Here is a 19206-nt window from a genome sequence, read left to right as displayed (position 1 = left end):
TGCACACAGAGTATTCTCCGCTTCTAATGTTATCAGCCGATTGAATCCCAGAAACGTACATGCGTTGAGTCGGACTAAGCGCAGAGCAACCACCAAAAGACGTGGTAATTGTGATTGAAAAGGTAGAGATACTCCAGGGGCCACGTTCATAAAACTGTGCGGCGAATTTTGCGTCAGCAATGGCGTACGGACAAAACATAGGACATGAGTACGCAGAGAAATATTCAGATTTATAAAACCATGCACACGTACGGCCCACCGTTTTCCCTTTATAAATCACAATCCACTCTAAATGTGGCGCAGCTTTGGCGGCTTCATGTCATGGCCATAGTTGCCCTTAAATAGTCGGTGAAATACCCTAAATTGAAATTCATCCATACCGACATCATGCGCAGAGAGGAAAACAAAGCAAGGGAATTTCACTCAATGTTAAGTTGTAGTTCTTGTTAGAGAGATGGAAAAGAGGAAAGAATGTTTGGAGGGCACAGTGTGGGCATTACTAAAAGTAAAAAAGCTGTAGAGTGACAACATGTTGCAGATGCAGTTAATGCCACATCCTCAGAGGTCGGACTGTAGGCCAAATTAAAAAGAAAAAAAAAGCGCATAGCGCTACATCGAGAAAGTGTTTGTGCCACGGGACAGCGGAGCTGACCCCTCTTGAAGCGGGACAGGCACGGCGTGGTTTCTCCGAGTGCTCCTCTCTGTAACACTGGGCCCAAAACAGCAGATCCAAGAGGACAGCTCTAGGAAGTCGGAATTCGTCCTTGTTTGCCAGCAAGTCTTCTTGCTGTCGATCTCCATTTGCCACATCTTCCAACAGTGCAAAGCCAGCCATTGTGCATCATTACGCATGGCATGCCTTTTTATACCCTTCAATTTGATTGTATCTAAAATGCTGAAGGTGTCAGAATTAATCTACATGTAAATTACAAATAGTTCTGGCAAGGAGCACGTATATTAGTAAAACTGTATTTCTATTGCACCTCTCACATGGTTAAAACATGCTTTAGGCCTATAATAAAACAAACATTAAAGACAAAAATAAAACAATCTGCAGCCATAAAAATAAACACTGTATAAAACACTATGATACTGTATATGACCATATGAAAACGATGTGCTCCGCCAGACAGAGGCATCGAAAACAGCATCAGTGTATACATTATTTGTCCTGTTTATCGTAATATTTATGAGAATAAATTCCATAATGTGCCACTATAATTACACAACATATTTGAGTTTTCTTTTTGCAAATATATCTTTATTTGAATTTACGATAGTATCTTTTATCTCGTTTTATCTTATATATATATAAATTTCTTTTTCTCAATATGCATATATACATTACTACATTCATATTTTACATTATGTTTACATCCAGTTTTATTCATTTGCAATACTGTATACACACTTTTTAATTCTTCATTTATATTTTATTTGTTCATATTGTCCCTTAATATCTTAAGTTATCTTTTTATTATTTTTTCCTAACGCACTCTTTGTTTTTAGATTCAGATTTTGAGAATAACAACGTCTGTTATTGTCTAAAACAAGACATGGATACATATGCATGGTACAAACTGCATAACTTGCCTTCAAACAATTGTAAAGAACACAGTCATTAATTGGAGCCAAGTATGTGTTACCACTGAGCTTTGCCAGTGTGCACCCCCCACCCCCCTTTCCCCACAGAACATTGTAAAAAGAGTTTGCATCTTCACTGTTTACAATTTAGTTATTTAGCTGACGTTCTCACCCTGACTTCTGGCCAGGAGTTTAACAGTGGAACAAGTCAGCACATTCTTTTTCTATGAGGGGGGCAAAGATGCCGAAGAAAAGAGAAAAAAAACTGAAAATGCAAATACAGGAGATGATTTGGAGATTCTGCGATATGTAAAACATCCCAGTAAATAAATAATAATATGGTAAATATTGTGGGGAATATGCAGTCGAGGCAGATCCAAGCACATGCACATCATTAACTCATCCAACCTGTGTGTTGTTGTGTTGAGGATGGAAAGGGAAGGACAGAGGGATGGAGTAAAAGACAGACAAAGGGTGGGAAAAAGAGAGAAGGGGGTGGTAAGTAGGAGAATGCGAAGACAGATATGATGCTGAGAGAAATGAAGGGTAAAACAAAAATGAGGGAAAGCGAGAGAAAAAAAAAACAAGAGCCACTAAAACGAAGTAGAGAGAAGGGAGGAAGTTAGAGCCAAACGGGGGACTGGAGGGCGCATGAGAGAAAGAGAGAGTGGAACAATATCCAGGAGGCAGACAAGCGGAAACTTCTTCTGAATGGAAAGAGGTGGCACCTCTATAGTGCTATCTCACTATTGAAAAGAGCTCATTTCCAAGGAGGCAAACAGACGCTGAGGACCACACACACACAAACAAACACACACACACACACATACACACACACACACACAGGTCCCATTTGGAGGCAAGGAGTGTACTTTTCTTTCCACTCACAATCTTGCCAGGAAATCTCTCTTTTCACCTTCCAATGCATACCAATTCAAGTTATTTACATAGTTGGTATACCAGTGTGTGTGTGTGTGTGTGTGTGTGTGTGTGTGTGTGTGTGTGTGTGTGTGTGAGGGTGGGGTGGGTGTGGGGGGGGCATGTTCCACGGCCACAGAAACAGCACTTAGGACAGGTTCTCAAAAGTATTACTCAAAGGTCCGCATCTGATTTTTATTCAAGGTCAGAGTTACGTAACGATTGGCAATAACAAAATATCATTCAATCAACTCCCTTAAAACTTTTAAGCAACATGAATTCAAGTTCAGTACTCGGTTATATCGCAGAGAATGTTGTCTGTGTTGAGTTTTGAAACGTGGAACCACACTTGCAGCAGCAGTAAAACTGGATTTGAATTTTGCAATTAATCCGCAGTTCACATGCGTGCTGAGGGGGGATCCATATGGAATGTCACTAACAATTTATTGAGCAATAGAAAATGTGTTTCAAAAAAAGAAAACATTACACTTCATAACGTATTGTATTCATTCCCCCCCTCCTCCACGCAGTTGCTTGTGACCAAGGGGGGAAATGGAGAAGAGGTAATTATATTATGAGTTTCTGCGCAGGAAAGTCGCTGGACTACACCATTTCGTAAACCTAGCCATACTGAGACATACAGAGAGAGTTGTGTGGAGCTGATTAGAAGTCTTAATTAGCTTTGTAGCAACTTATTTGGCAATGGCTTGAATGTAACGGACGTTCATTATTATAAAAAAGTTACAGACTGGGAGCCCATATAGAGAGGCTCAATCCTCGCTGCAGCGGCCGCGCATTCGGTTCTGACCTGCAGCCCTTTGCTGCATATCATTCACCCTCCTCCCCTTTCATAAGCTGTCCTATCGAATAAAGGCCTGAAAAATAAAAATAAAAGTTTTAAACAATAAATCAGAGCGAAGTATATTCAGACAGACAGTATGAGAAAAATAATCTAAGTTCTACTAGAAGACCAAAATAAGTATGAACCCGAAAATGAGCATGATATGGGACCATTTACCAAGAAGTTAAGCGGAGTATAGTGAAGGGTCTGGAGAGTCTGGACAGTCTAGACTCTAGAGAAGTTAACTAAAAAAGCCAGTACATGAGAGTACAACAAAGGACACGACAAAGATGGGGGACAGTCATATTGTGTAACTTAATGAGATTGAGAGAGGAGGGCATCCACAGTATTTAAAAACAAGTATGACCTTCTCTGGAAAGGGGTGGCTCAGAGTCTGACCCACTGGGCTTTCAGGCACCAGAACACAGGATTGAAGAGGAAGAGTGGAACCACTCTGCAAGACAGAGGAAGAGGGATGAGGGTGGATGCAGGAACTGAGCAGATGGGGATGCAGCTAGTGGACTGCACCAAGAAGACAACAGGACGTTCAAGCAAAGCTTTAGAAGGAACCAGGCTGGAACTGGGAGAGGCCGGAGTTGCACTGTTGGGATGCAGAGGAAGCAGGAAAGGCTTCAGGAACCTGCACCTCAATAGTGTTTCCTTGGCACACTCCTGCTTTTAAATGACAGCCAGGAGCTTCTGGAAACCCAGCTTCTCATTTAGATGTTCTCCATCAGAACCAAAACATAATGCCATGGAAATGACCAGTTCTGGGAAAGGGCATGAGGAAGCTGAATGCAAAAACTCTGACACAGCTGATCGAGTAAAAGGCTGTTTTACATGGGTAAAATCGTGAGGGGCTGAGGCAGGAAGTATGATATTCACTGAAAAGAAACGGGTCAAACCATCAGGAAAGCTGGTGGTGAAAACCAGCTCTCTAATTCTGCAAGAAGACTGACGAGGAAGTGAGAAGACACACTGCGACTGAAGAGAGAGGTTAACCCATCTTTCACAGAACACATGTGTTTGCATAGTTTGTGTAAGCTAGAGCAGAGGATGATGAGTATTTCTTAAAGCTTTACTGTCTGACAAGCAGGTAACCATAATGTGATTAAGGTGTTTGACCAAAGTCCTTGTAAGATCCAAGATTGCATAACTTCAGCAGTTCAGAAGAGCACCCATCTCATCTCATCTCAACAGAGAAAGGGACACTGTTCTTCCACCTCCTGTAAATGACAGAATGCCATAGGATGCACTCACATTCTCAGGAGAACGCTCCTGCTGGTGGATGACGTAATGTGAGCATGTCACAGAAATCAATATGGTGGCCGGCTGGTAACATACGATCTTGTATAACAGTTCAACAACGCATTCTCATGAACAGGTTCGCACGATATTGTACGAAAAAGAATGCACACCAAAACGTAAGACATCAAAGATAACAACACTAGGAGGCCGCCGTCTGGTCATGTGGTGCCTGCTACAGTGACCGGCTACTAGCTCCATGACGCCGAGCGGCAGTTGGTTAGTTGTTTAAGCCACTACAGAGCTTCGTGACGCCGTCTTCAGAGCTCTGTCACAGCTCGGTCGTATCAGCGGCAGTTAGTGGATGTGTTTAGCGGCTCTGTGACGCCGGCAAGGGTGCTCCGCATGGTGCTGTGCATGGTGTGCCGTTGTATCAGCGGTAGTTAGTGGTTCAGTTACCAGAGAATAGGTGACTTTGAGCCGGGTACAGAGCACCGCGAGCTGCTGGTCGTTTCAGTGGACAATACGGTTGAAGTGTAGGCGTTATGTGGTGACAAAAGTTAATTTCAGGCACCAAAACGACTTTAATATAGGAATAAGATCATGGTTTGGATTAAAACGCTACCAAGGAACACACATTTCCTCGGGAATCAAACTCTGCTCCCTGGCATGTAAGTCCTGTGTTTTGACACCCATCCATTTACCCGATCTCCTCCCTATGCGGTCTTCTTATACAGCAGCAGTCAATGTGGTGAATAAAGCAGAAAAGAACGTTGAAAACTTACGAATTATTGTGCTTTACTTTTTTGTAGCTTTTGAAGTAGAAGTAGAATGCATGGTTCATGAGAACAGGCTGAACAGTTACATGTTAAGCTGAAATATCTTTCTGAAAACATTTTAGGCGAGGAATTGGCAATACAGTATCATAATCTTGGTTTATATTTGATCAGCACTGTCTAGTTTTATAGTTTCATCTGAGTTTTTTCAGCCTCTGTTTTTGCTATATAATAATAATAATAAATTGAATTTATATAGCGCTTTTCATAGACTCAAAGTCGCTTTACAAAATTACAAAAACAAAACAAAACAAAACAAAACAAGATTCAGGCACAGATGAAAAGGGAGAGGGGCGTGGGTCTAGGGATAGGCAGAGGTGAAGAGATGGGTCTTGAGGTGGGACTGGAAGATGGTGAGGGACTCAGAGGTGCGGATCTCTTGGGGGAGGGAGTTCCAGAGCCTGGGAGCTGCTCTGGAGAAGGCTCTGTCCCCAAAACTGCGCAGGTTGGATTTTTGGATGGAGAGGAGACCAGCTGAGGTGGATCTGAGGGACCGTGAGGGTTGGTACGGAGAGAGGAGGTCAGTGAGGTATGAGGGGGCCAGATGGTGGAGGGCTTTGTAGGTGAGGACCAGGATTTTGTAGGTGATCCGGTGGGAGATGGGAAATCAGTGGAGTTGTTTTAGGACTAGAGTGATGTGGTGCCAGGATTTGGAGCGGGTGATAAGTCGGGCGGCTGCGTTTTGGACCAGTTGGAGTCGGTTGATGTTGGTAGAGCTGATGCCGAGGAGAAGTGAGTTGCAGTAGTCCAGTTGGGAGGAGATGAAGGCGTGAATGAGTCTATCAGCAGCGGGGGGTGTGAGAGAGGGTCTGATTTTGGCAATGTTGCGGAGGTGAAAGAAGGAGGTTTTAATGACTTGACGGATGTGAGGCTCAAGGGAGAGGGTGGAGTCAAAGATCACGCCAAGGTTGCGGGCTTGGGGAGATGGGGAGACAATGGTGCCGTCGATGGTGAGAGTAGGGTTATTGGTTTTGCTGAGTGTGGATTTGGAGCCTATGAGGAGGAATTCTGTTTTATCGCTGTTGAGTTTGAGGAAGTTGTGTTGCATCCAGGTTTTAATAGCTGACAGACAGGAGTTGATGTGGGAGAGAGGAGGATTGTGGGGGGATTTGGTGCTGAGGTAGATCTGGGTGTCATCAGCATAGCAGTGGAAGTCCAGGTTGAAGTGGCGGAGTAGAGGGAGGATGTAGATGATTCAAGAGGAGGGGGCCGAGTACGGAGCCTTGGGGAACACCTTGAGTGACTGTGGCTGTGGCAGAGCTGTGGTTATGGAGAGAGATGAAGTGGGATCTGTTGCATAGGTAGGAGTGGAGCCAGCTGAGTGCAATACCTTTGATACCGAGGTCTTTGAGTCTGGTGAGCAGGATGTTATGGCTCACGGTATCGAAGGCTGCACTCATGTCGAGGAGGATGAGGATGTTGAGGGAACCGGTGTAAGCAGGTACGAGTAGTGAGTTGTTGTCTATGGAAAAAGATGGATAAAGCAAAACAGCTGTTGGGGGCTAAAAATAGAAAAAGCAGGGAAAAGGAGATGGCATGTCAAGCAGTTAAATAAGTGGATGGTAAAAGGCAACAGGTAGGATTTAAAGTGTGACATCTGTGCTTGGAGGCTTACAAATATTCATGTTAACAGACTAGCTAGCGTTTGCTAACACTGGGAATGTAGCAGCCAAATGGGGGTTGCTCCAAAACCTGTATGTACCTTTCAGCATTAATGGTGCCTTCACAGATGTGCAAGTTACCCATACAATGTGCACTAACACACCCCCATATCATCACAGATGCTGGCTTTTGACCTTTGCGCTGATAACAATCTGGATGGTCCTTTGCTCTTTGGCCCGGAGGACATGATGTCCATGATTTCCAAAACCAATTTGAAATTTCAACTCGTCAGACCACAGCACAGTTTTCCACTTTGCTTCAGTTCATCTCAGATGAGCTTGGGCCCAGAGAAGCCATCTGCGTTTCTGGGTGTTGTTGATATGTGGCTTTGCCAACCCAGTCTCACGCCAGGTCATGAAATAGTTATTTCAGTCACGTTATTTAGATTTATTAATTTGTGTACAGGTCACGATTTTGACGTTTATTTCGTGTACGACTTTTGAACGTGTACAGATCACGATTTTCGAACCTGCTCTGGGGGACGCAAAAACGGGGAAATGAGGTGCCACACGCCGGCCACAACAACGGGACGGGCCGCCACTCGCGGGACGTAATCCCCGGGGGCGCAGGGACACACAACAACGGGGAAAAGAAACACCACACGCCGGCTACAACGACGGGACGGGCCGCCACTTGCGGGACACGATCCCCGGGCGCAGGGGCACACAACAACGGGGAAATGAAACACCACAATAACGGCACGGTTGTGGTTAGGAAGAGAATAACGAGGAAAGGAACTGCAACATGTGGGACGCGATCCCGGTCTCCGGGGTGAAAGTCCTGTGTTTTTTTACCCCTCCACCATCGACCAACCTCCCTGCGCGGACTTTCGCCTTATCAATACTACTCGGTACCGTCATCATTCTGTGATCACGAAATATGCTTCCCATTGAAAAACATTGCTTTAAAATTCGTAATCGCCACACGAAAAAAACGGCATTTATGTGTCCTGTCCACGACTTAATAGATTCAATAACGTGACCATATCACGAACTGCCATGAGACCGGGCTGGGCTTTGCATGGTAGAGTTTTAACTTGCACTTGTAGATGTAGCGACGGACTGTCTTAACTGACAACGATTTTCCGAAGTGTTCCTGGGGATGCTCCTTTTATACCTAATCATGACACTCACCTGTTTCCAATTAACCTGTTCACCTGTGGAATGTTACAAACAGGTGTTTTTTTAGCATTCCTCAACTTTCCCAGTCAAAGTTGGTTGAATATTGGTAACGTATCCCTTTAATTTGGCCCTTGTATATTTTTGTATATATTAGAAAGTCCCCACAATTATATAAAGGAATCTTGTGTTCCTTTACATTGGTGACTCTTGTAGGCATTAGGGGCTCTTTAATGTGCTACTTCAGCATCACATGTTCCAGGGATCATCTTTAAGCCAATATGGTCAATACATCAAAATCGTATGGCTTTTAACTTATAAAAATAAAACCTTAGTGTCTTTAAAATGTTTGTTTAGTCATTGTATCATTGCAGCCTGTGCTAACTACCTTAACTATCTATTTAATACTTGCTTAGGATGAAACCATCTGTTTGAGCATCTGTGACTACCACTGTATAGCCCTAATGAGACAACCTGATAACTAAAATCCTGGTGACTAACATTTATTTGCATGTGAAAGGCTGCTGAGTGTCTGTGCATTTATGTAACATCTGTATCTTATATATAGTACAGGCCAAAAGTTTGGACACACCTTCTCATTCAATGCGTTTTCTTTATTTTGACTATTTACATTGTAGATTCTCACTGAAGGCATCAAAACTATGAATGAACACATATGGAATTATGTACTTAACAAAAAAGTGTGAAATAACTGAAAACATGTCATATTTTAGATTCCTCAAAGTAGCCACCTTTGCTTTTTTGATAGTGCTGCAAACCCTTGGTGTTCTCTCAATGAGCTTCATGAGGTAGTTACCTGAAATGGTTTTCACTTCACAGGTGTGCCTTGTCAGGGTTAATTAGTGGATTTTTTTCCCTTATTAATGGGCTTGGGACCATAAGTTGTGTTTTGCAGAAGTCACAGCCGACAGCCCTATTGGACAACCGTTAGAATTCATATTATGGCAAGAGCCAATCAGCTAAGTAAAGAGAAATGAGTGGCCATCATTAGTTTAACAAATGAAGGTCAGTCAGTCCGGAAAATTGCAAAATCAGGCCTTCATGGTCAAATAGCTGCTAGGAAACCACTGCTAAGGAGAGACAACAAGCAGAAGAGATTTGTTTGGGCCAAGAAATACAAGGAATGGACATTAGACCAGTGGAAATCTGTGCTTTGGTCTGATGAGTCCAAATTTGAGATCTTTGGTTCCAACCGCCGTGTCTTTGTGCGTCGCAGAAAAGGTGAACGGATGGATTCTACATGCCTGGTTCCCACCGTGAAGCATGGAGGAGGAGGTGTGTGGTGTGGGGTGCTTTGCTGGTGACACTGTTGGGGATTTATTCAAAATTGAAGGCATACTGAACCAGCATGGCTACCACAGCATCATGCAGCGACATGCCATCCCATCCGGTTTGCGTTTAGTTGGACCATCATTTATTTTTCAACAGGTCAATGACCCCAAACACACCTCCAGGCTGTGTAAGGGCTATTTGACCAAGAAGGAGAGTGATGGAGTGCTGCGCCAGATGACCTGGCCTCCACAGTCACCGGACCTGAACCCAATCGAGATGGTTTGGGGTGAGCTGGACCGCAGAGTGAAGGCAAAACGGCCAACAAGTGCTAAGCATCTCTGGGAACTCCTTCAAGACTGTTAGAAAACCATTTCAGGTGACTACCTCTTGAAGCTCATCAAGAGAATGCCAAGAGTGTGCAAAGCATGTAATTATTGCATCAGGTTGTCCGATTGTGAGCCTTGTAGGGCTCTTTTTGCCTCTGACTTTTGAACTAATGAGACAAACCTCTTATTTTCTATAGGCCTCGAACCTTTGACAGGTCTATCATGATTCAAGTTGATTAAAGCCTATGTAACAGTTTCCCAGTACAATAAATAGCATTTTTTGTTATTGTGCTTTTTGCTTATAGTCCCTTCACCTTGTGCATATTCCCTCTAAGTACAAATTGGCTGAATGTGTCGGTAAGTGGTGCGTTGAATTGTCTATTCCAGGTCCGCCCAGGCGGTCTCTGCAGAGTGCTTGTTTTACATCTCATCGAGTGTGTTTTTACAGATCATTGTTTGCGAATGGAATGAACCCCATCCTGTGTGCCTGTCATTTGTGTCGTGAAAAGCTCTTATCTGGTGCCCAGCAAGAGAGACAATCACTTGCAAGAGAAAGAGAGGGAGAAAAAGAGAGATAAAACAGAGAACGTCAGCAGAGGCTACCTAAGCACAAATAGAGGGGTTGAAAATTGAGGAAAATGGAACAGAGACAGGGGAGAAAAGGGTAAAGACATTGCACGGCATCGTCCTCAAAGTGGAAGAGTGTTGATGAAAGAAAAGTAAGAAGAGGGGAGGAATGGAATTCCAATAGAGAGGAGAAGGGGAAAAGTAATTTTAGATGGATAGATCACAGGTGATGGAGGGATAGACGAGGACAGATGCAGAAATGCTGAGACTTATTTCACCCATCTATTTATAATATAAACTCCCAAATTTTTAAGGGTGGTAATCAACACTTATCAGAGTGACACATTGTTCAACAGTGCACATCATAAACAGTTAACATTAGTCACATAGTGTCAGAAACAATCCCTTAAACCTGTAACACTAACATCCATTCTAACTACACATTATGAACTGTATAGCTACTATACTATATACACTGTACACTGTCACACTGTCTCTTTAATATGTACACATCAAATATATATCTAAATATGCGGTATATACTGTATAAACCTCTTATCGGCTTTGAGGCTCTCAGGTTTCTTATCAGCTGTACTAATCCTATATGTTGCATTGTAGTTTACTGTCCACCAAAACAGCACATTTTTATCTGAGTTATCTGATTGTATTGCTGCTTTCCATGTAGATAATGCAACAAATGTCCCAGCAAGTGATTTTATTAGTGTAACTGAGTCTTTTAACCTTTCACAACATGTAAAGGGTCCACCCATAACCATGGTCATACCCTTGACCTTGACTTTAACCTTGGGCATGACACTAAGCTCTCTAAAATTTAATGTTTTTTTTTTATCTCTGATCATAAATGTATTAAGTTTGATATTGTTTTACATCAAAATGGTTAGGAAAGGACTGATCCAGTGCCAGAATCGGGAGGCTGACTTTTCATAATCTGAACAACAATACAAGTGTTAAAAGAGAAGCTTTTCAAAAGGTTTATTTACCCGAAAACTTGTCAACCTGTGAATCTGTATCCCGGAAGCACGCAGGATAGCATGTTGTTGAACATGAATGTCCGAAGGCCCATTGCAAGACAATGCTCATGTGGATCAACAGTACAACGAAGAGGGACACATTTTAGAATGCGTCAACAGTTTGACTGAGTGCCAGTATTGGACCAAGGTGTTAAAAAGGGTCGTAGCCGATGTGAAATTTCTATCCGAGCATTGGCTTGTTTTTAGAGGACACACACACATTTGGGTCGCCCGATTAAGACAATTATTTGGGGTGTTTAGAATTGATCAGTCATCTCGAACCATTCTTGAGAGACCACATTGCACGTTTTGGGAATGCAGACAAGGGGACAGCATCATATCTTCCCACAACACTTTGTGATGAGTTTCAGTTAATGGAGGAACAAGTTCTGTCAGAAATGATAAATAGCATTAAATATCCAAGTATTTTTCAACCAGTATAGATTCCTCTCCAGACGTATTGCACACAGACCAGCTCATATTTATTTTGCATTTGTCCCCAGAGGGATCTATACATGAATGTTTCATTAAATTATTGCCGATAAAGAGTCACTCTGGAGTCTGACTCAGAGGAGTTTGATCCTTTCAGAATCTTCCGCCTCATCGGCAGCATCCTCCTCGCTGTTTTTGTAAGGGTTTTGTCTGCAAGTCAATATTTGCTCCTTCTCTCTGCTATTCTCTCTGTTCTGGGTGAAATGGGCATTAACATCAACAGTTGACATTGCAATGACAACACCACCAATATGTCAGGACAATATAAAGGTGATTCCAATGCAAATTACAATGCGGATTCCGTCCTGGTCATGGAAACAATGGACCAGGTCACCCTCGCAAGGGTCCTGGTGAGGTCCTGGGAGTATGCCCAGTTACATGTGTTTGTGGTCCCCCAGGAGATACTGTGGGTGGTGCTGAGGGAGTACTATAAAGGATGACGGGGTCCCTTCTCAGGGCTATCCAATCCCTGTACGTCCAAAGCGAGAGCTGTGTCCAGGTTCTTGGTTGGAATCATTCCAGGTGAGGGTTGGCCTCTGCCAGGGTTGCGCTTTGTCATCAATCCTGTTTGTGATATTCAGGGACATGATATCGAGGCGTAGTCGTGGTGGGGAGGGTTTGCGGTTCGGTGAGCTGGGTTTCTCATCACTGCTTTTTGCAGATTATGTGGATCATTCTGTGATCTTCAGCACTTACTGAATTGGTTCACAGCTCAGTGTAAAGCGGCTGGGATGAGGATCAGCACCTGTAAATCTGAGACCATGGTTCTCAGCAGGAAGCTTATTAAGTACCTATTCCAGGTAGGGAATGAGTCTTTACCCCAATTGAAGGATTTCAAGTATCTTGGTGTCTTCTTAGCGAGTGAGGGGACAGTGGAGCGGGAGATTGGCCGGAGAATTGGAGCAGCAGCGGCGGTATTGCATTTGCTTTACCACACCAATGTGACAAAAAAATAGCTGCGCTGGAAGGCAAAGTGCTCAATCTGCTGGTCAAACTTGTTACTACCCTCACCTATGGTTATGAAGGCTAGGTCATGACCGAAAGAACTAGATCCTGGGTACAAGCGGCCGAAAAGGGTTTTCTCAGGAGAGTGGCTGGCCTCTCCCTTAAAGATAATGTGAATAGCACAGCCATCCGTGGGGAATTTAGAGTAGAGCCAATGCTCCTTTGCGTTGAAAAGAGCTGGTTGAGGTTGTTCGGTCATCTAGTAAGGGTGTCCCCTGAGTGCCTCCCTAGGGAGGTGTTCCAGGCACGTCCAGCTGGGAGGAGAACTCGGGGAAGACCCAGGACAAGGTTCATAGATTGTATATCTCCACCATGGCCTGGGAATGACTCGGGATCCCCAAGTCAGAACTGGTTAATGTGGCTTGGGAAAGAGAAGTTTGGTTTCCCCCAGTCGCTCTCCCCAGACGCACCAAATTTTATCCTAGGCGATTTTAACCATGTTACTCTGAAAAAGACGTTGAGAGACTTTTACCAGTATGTCGCCTGTCCTACCAGGCGGTGAAAGACACTGGATCTCTGCTATGGCACAATAAAGGACGCTTATAAATTGGTGCCACTCCCCCCACTGGGCTCCGCAGACCATAACTGTATACAACTCCTCCCAACTTATTGTACTGTCCTGTGAAGGGAAAAAGTGCAAACCAAAGCAGTACAAGAATGGACTGAGGAAGCAGTTATGTGCCTACAGGAGTGTTATGATTGCACAGACTGGGATATTTTTAAAGAATCCTGCAAAGACTTGGATGAGATGACTGATGCTGTCTGCTCATATGTGGCCTTTTGTAGAGATATGATTATACCATGCAAACAAGTAAAAATATACCCTAATAATAAACCATGGGTGAATAGGTCTATAAAAGATAGTATACGGAATAAAAGGCATGCTCAGAAGCAGGGAACTGCCTCTGATCTACATGTAGCCACCAAAGAGCTTAAAGGTGAAATATATAAAGCAAAACAAAGATATAAGTCTAAGCTTGAAAAAAGTCTGGCTGAAAACAACCTTGGCTCTGCCTGGTCCTGTATGAAAATGATAGCAGGTACCCAGAAGCACAGTAGCAGTAGCCATGTCTTTCCAGAGGGTTTTGGATCTGATGCAGAGCTTGCCAATGCTTTTAACTCTTTTTATACACGTTTCGACAAGTCTGATTTTAGTCAGGAGGTCCAAGGACTCCACAAACACAAACTTAAAGATAATCAACATTTCAACATCACATCTAAAGAGGTTGAAAATGTCTTTAGTAGGACAAAGATTAACAAAAGTCATGGACCTGATAATATATGTGGACGTGTGATCAAAACATGTACAAGAGAGTTGAGTCACATATTCCAATATATTTTTAATAAATCCCTGCAGACGCAACATGTACCAAAAATTTGGAAGGATGCGATAGTAGTCCCAGTTCCAAAATGTAGTAGTTCTAAAATTCTTAATGATTTTAGACCAGTCGCTCTCACTTCAATTTTAATGAAATATTTTGAAAAATTGATAAGGTCACATATTTTAAGGATAACTGAACATGCATTGGATCCCATGCAATTTGCCTACAGGCCACGCAGGGGTGTAGAAGATGCCACTATCACTCTGCTTCATATGCTCCTCAAACATCTTGTTGAGCAATTTGATTTTTGTCCTAATCTTGTTGGTTGGATCCTGGATTTTTTAACAAACAGGACACAGAGAGTAAAGGTGAACGGAGCTCTGTCTGGTCAGCTTTGCTCCTCTACAGGTTCACCTCAGGGGTGCGTACTTTCTCCCCTTCTGTTCATTTTATATACAAACATGTGTCAGAGCAAATATGTAAATAGGACCATTATTAAATATGCAGACGACTCCGTCATAGTGAGTCTGCTCCATAAAAATGATAGAGGCCATAGTCCAATAATTGAAGACTTTGTCCAGTGGTGCGAGGACTCACACCTTCAATTGAACATATCCAAAGGATATGTACATTGATTTTGGAAAAACTCCAGGATATGAGGCTATAACTATAAATGGTCAACTAGTGGATCAAGTACAATCCTATAGATACCTAGGGACAATTATTGACGACAAATTAAATTTCCAGGAGAATTGTGAGGCTGTCTGTAAAAAAGGACAACAGCGTCTATACTGTTTGAGAAAATTGTACCATTTTCATATAGACAAGACCATGATGACATTGTTCTATCATGCTTTTATCGAAACTATTGTGTCTTTCTCCCTAGTGGCGTGGTTTGGTTGTGTCTCAGTCAAGCACAAAAATCGCCTAAACCAAATTGTAAAATGGGCAAGTAAGCTGATTGGGGAGTCCCAGCTGCACCCCACATCCCTGTATGCAAACAACTACAGCGGCTAGCTATGACTATCAAAGAGGATAGTCTACATCCTCTGAATAGGGAATTCCAGTATCTTCCCTCTGGACGGATGTTAAAAGTTCTTGGTTGCAGAACTACAAGATTTAAAAACTGTTTTGTACCAGCAGCAATCACTCTGTTAAAATTATTTTTACAAAACGCACAAGCACTTTGGTCTTGTCATGTACTGTTTTTTTTATTCCTCTTTTTTCTTCTTTTACGTTTCATTACCTGTTTTATATGTTTTAATGTTTTGTGCGTTGTATGTTATGTTGTGGTCTACAAAGTTTTAAGGATGTCCTGCCTCTTAGACTGTAAAACTAGTTTACCTATGGGTACCAATAAAGTAACCTAACCTAACCTAACATCACTGACCCTGTCACACGTCAACTGCAGATGTGTGTGACATCTGCAATTGACGTTTGCGTATGCGAAGTGACAGTTTTAAAGGAACACGCCGACTTATTGGGAATTTAGCTTATTCACCGTAACCCCGACAAGTCGATACATACCCTTCTCATCTCTGTGCGTGCTGTAACGCTGTCTGACGGCTCCAGCATTAGCTTAGCCCAGCACAGATCCTGCAGGTAACTGGTTCCAACTAGCCTAGTGCTCCGAATTGTGACAAAATAACGCCAACATGTTCCTGTTTACATGTTGTGATTTGTAGAGTCACAGCGTGTACAAAAAACAACGTAACATGAGACACAGCCATCTTCTATCCGTAAACAAACCGGGAACTATTTTCTCAGAAAGGCTTGCTGCGAGCATATCACTCCGCCCAAAGTACTATATTCTTCCGTCCGAGAATATAGTTCCCGGTTTGTTTACTGAAATGGCTGTGTCTCATGCTTACGTTTTTTTACACGCTAGTGACTCTACAAATCACAACATGTAAATAGGAAAATGCGTTGTTTGTCACTTATTCAGAGCAGTAGGATTACAGGAACCATTCACCTGCCTGTTCTGTTATGGGGTGATGCCGCTGGAGCCGTCAGACAGCTTTACAGCACGCACGAAGATGAGAAGGGTATGTATTGACTTGTCTAACTCTGGGGGTTACGGTGAATAAGCTAAATTCCCAATAAGCTGGCGTGTTCCTTTAAGTGTACGAGGGTGTGGAGGCTTATCAGAGCCCACTGGGACACATTTGATTATTGGGGCCATCCCATGGTTTGCACATAGGCTACATGGCTCTGTGGAGCTCAGGTGAGTTGTTGGTTTTATTTAATTTTCAGAAATAAGTAGGATTAACCATATAACATTACAGGTCAAATCATATGACAGTAAAAAACGAATAAACATTCAGGAGCTGGTTGGAGTAGGCTCATATAATTAGTAAAGGAGGGACATATATTTGTTTTGGTGTACATAAAGGAAACATTACATTGTATATAGACCATTTCACAGTTTTAAACGTAAACATTCTGAATGTGTCCCAGTTTATTTCCTGTGGAAGTGCAAGGAATAAATAAACAATATATTTTATATATTCCTTGTGGCAGTGTATGTGAATGACATTAGCTGACAAATCAGAATCAGCTTCATACCATGGTGGGAGATGGTACAGTAAGCTGGGTGTGAAGTATTTCTGGGATCATGGTGTTGAACGCCGGGCTGAAATCCACAAACAGGATCCTTGCGTATGACCCTGGGGTGTCGAGGTGTTGTGGGATGTAGTGCAGTCCCATGCAGGAGACTCAAAAACTGTCTCAAAGGATTCCATGACCACAGACATCAGGGCCACACGCCATGTAGATTTCTTTTTGACATGATATGTTGCAATTCTATCATTTAGGAAGTAACCAGAGAGAAAGAGAGAGAGAGAAATAAATATGACTCAATATTTATAGCAGTGGGTAAAATAGAATGACATGATGAATTGTGGAAATTATAGTAACAGTAAGGTTAATAGAACTATGACTAATATTGATAATAGTTTTAGCAGTGCAGGGTGTAACAGTGTCAAGCAGAACCAGGGCAGCAGCTGCAGCCACGATCCAATCCAAGAAAATCTGTGAGACGAGAAAGCACGACGACTCAGGGGAAGAAACAAAGTTAGTAACATGCATTAATGGGACGGGAATGTACACAGATGGAGAGAGAGAGGAGGAGAGAGGAGCTCAGTGTGTCATTGGAAGTCCCCTGGCAGTTTTAACCTAGGGGATGGTCCAAGGAAAACCTTAGCCAGCCTACAAAGGGTTGGTAGATAGCGGAGGTAGCTCCGGACGCAGCAACAGTGGCTCTGCAAAATTGAAGGGAGTCTGACTTTGACCTCGAAATTAGCATAGAAGATCTCCCCGCCCATTCTCCAAAGTTAACTCTAAGTTTACTTTTGCAGAGCGATTGCAGAAGAAAAAAAGCTGCCTGTAAAACCCAAGGTTAGAACGTTAGAGTAGCGCTGCTCTCTCTCTCTCCCCCCCCTGTCTCTCTCTCTGTTTCTGTCTCTCTCTCCCTCTCTTGACACACACGCATCTGCAATGTGCAGTTCACTGTCGTGCTGTCTCTCTTTTTCTGTCCTTTTTAAAATGAGTTTGGACAGCAAAACCTTAAAGACTTTTAATGATATTAAACAAAGAGAAATGTTCTCCGTTCGTCCTATAATGGTCATAAATCGATACTAGAGTAGCCTACGTCCTTGTTTACTGCTGCAATGAATAAAAAGGAGAAAAGAGCATCTGTCTTCACAAAAATAATCTGTTGAGTGTTTGATGGTCATTTATTTGTGCTTTGGAACGTAATCAATGTGAAACAATAAAATAAGCTTGATTTCTCTCTGTCTACTGTACAATAACAGATTCAAGTACAAAACATTTGGTCTCAACGGTCTCAACTACTGCCAGAAAACGCTTATTTATTTTGTAAACTTGGTTCTCTGAGTAAAGAGACTATCTCTCCACAATTTATATGGAATAAGTAACAGTGTAACTGTCAGTTATACATTAGAGTCATTTGAGTTTGTGGCAAAAACCTTTCAGTGCTTGTTTTTCATTTTGTGACTTTCGATTAAATAAAGGACTATTTGTCTTATTTCTTCATTGAAGTTTTCTTTAAAATAGTGTTAAAATCTCGTCTCAATCTCATGAACCCAATCTCGTGTCTCTTCTTGTGAGCTGGGTGTCTCGTCACACCCCTTGTAATATGTAAGGCATTCACATCTACATCAACACCAAAGACCATTTTGACCAGAAACTGTGTCACAATCTTGCTCCAATATACAACCACCTGGTATCACATGACCAAAGTCCTGTACTTTCTACAGACAGCCATTGGATAAACTAAAGCACTGGTAATGGCTGAGTAAGGGAACATTGCAATAGTTTACCTGTGTCTCTCTCACACACAAACACACACACACACACACACACACACACAGAGGATGAGAGAATAATAATAAATAATAGAAAGAGTTGCACAATTACAGTCTAGAGTTGAAAAAATAGATAGATTGACTCAATGACAACAGACACTGACAGATTTACACACACAGAGATATTCAATGTGTGTGCGCGCACAAATACAAATACTTACTGAGAGAAGCTTATAGAGACTGGTAGACAGACACATACTACATATCCACCAGTGCAAACATCAACACACAACCACACACAGAAATAATTCAATGGTAAGTTGGCCATGTCTGATACCCACATGCTGTGTGTGGTAGCTGCTGGAGATTCTCACTGATCCTGACACTGATCCCACATTTTGACTGGGACCAGCCTCTCCCACTGACACAAAGCAGACAAACAGAGCACATCTGATCCCACATAACAAGAGTAATCCCATCACTCTCTTTGTCTAATACACACACATATGAACACACACACACACACAGCAACATGATGGGATTTGAGTCAAGTTTGACTGCATGAGGGTCTTTGGAGGTGATAACCATACTGAGATGGAATAGATTTAAATGAAAAAAAGATATCATAAAATAGAGACTAC

The sequence above is a fragment of the Perca fluviatilis genome, chromosome 1 (assembly GCF_010015445.1).
Source record: "Perca fluviatilis chromosome 1, GENO_Pfluv_1.0, whole genome shotgun sequence".
In the NCBI taxonomy this organism is placed as follows: Eukaryota; Metazoa; Chordata; class Actinopteri; order Perciformes; family Percidae; genus Perca; species Perca fluviatilis.
This window is presented reverse-complemented; position numbering follows the sequence as displayed.